Source organism: Tarenaya hassleriana, unplaced genomic scaffold (assembly GCF_000463585.1).
Source record: "Tarenaya hassleriana unplaced genomic scaffold, ASM46358v1 Cleome111, whole genome shotgun sequence".
Lineage (NCBI taxonomy): Eukaryota > Viridiplantae > Streptophyta > Magnoliopsida > Brassicales > Cleomaceae > Tarenaya > Tarenaya hassleriana.
In genome coordinates this window covers 283,915-284,407 of record NW_010961398.1, presented here as the reverse complement: position 1 = coordinate 284,407, position 493 = coordinate 283,915, and positions in this window count along the sequence as shown.

Below are 493 nucleotides of genomic sequence, written 5' to 3'. Positions count from 1 at the left end.
ATGAGATTCAAGTCATGACGCTAGTCCATGTGACAATCTCATGCGGGTCAATCCAGTATTCCGTTCTCCAACGAATACCTAATGATTGTGATCGTATCCAATACCTATGATCATCTATATGATCATCAATCACACATCATCTAGTCTTATTATGTCATCATTCCCATAATGACACAAGACCAGGGAGTTTAGTATCATTCATAATGATACATGGATTTTATAACACATCTAATATGCAAGAACATGTAATGAATCAAATACTCTCATAAACCATAGAAAGTATCAATACATCAAATGTATCTAAATAAAGCTCATAAACAGTACATCATAGAGCACTAAACCAACAATCTCCTACTTGCTCAAATCATGAACTGCTAAACATCTAATGCCCATATCCCTAACATGACCCTCATGCTTCGACGAAGGGAGAGGCTTCGTCAACGGATCGACAATGTTGTCATCTGTCGACACCCTACAAATGTGCACGTCTCCT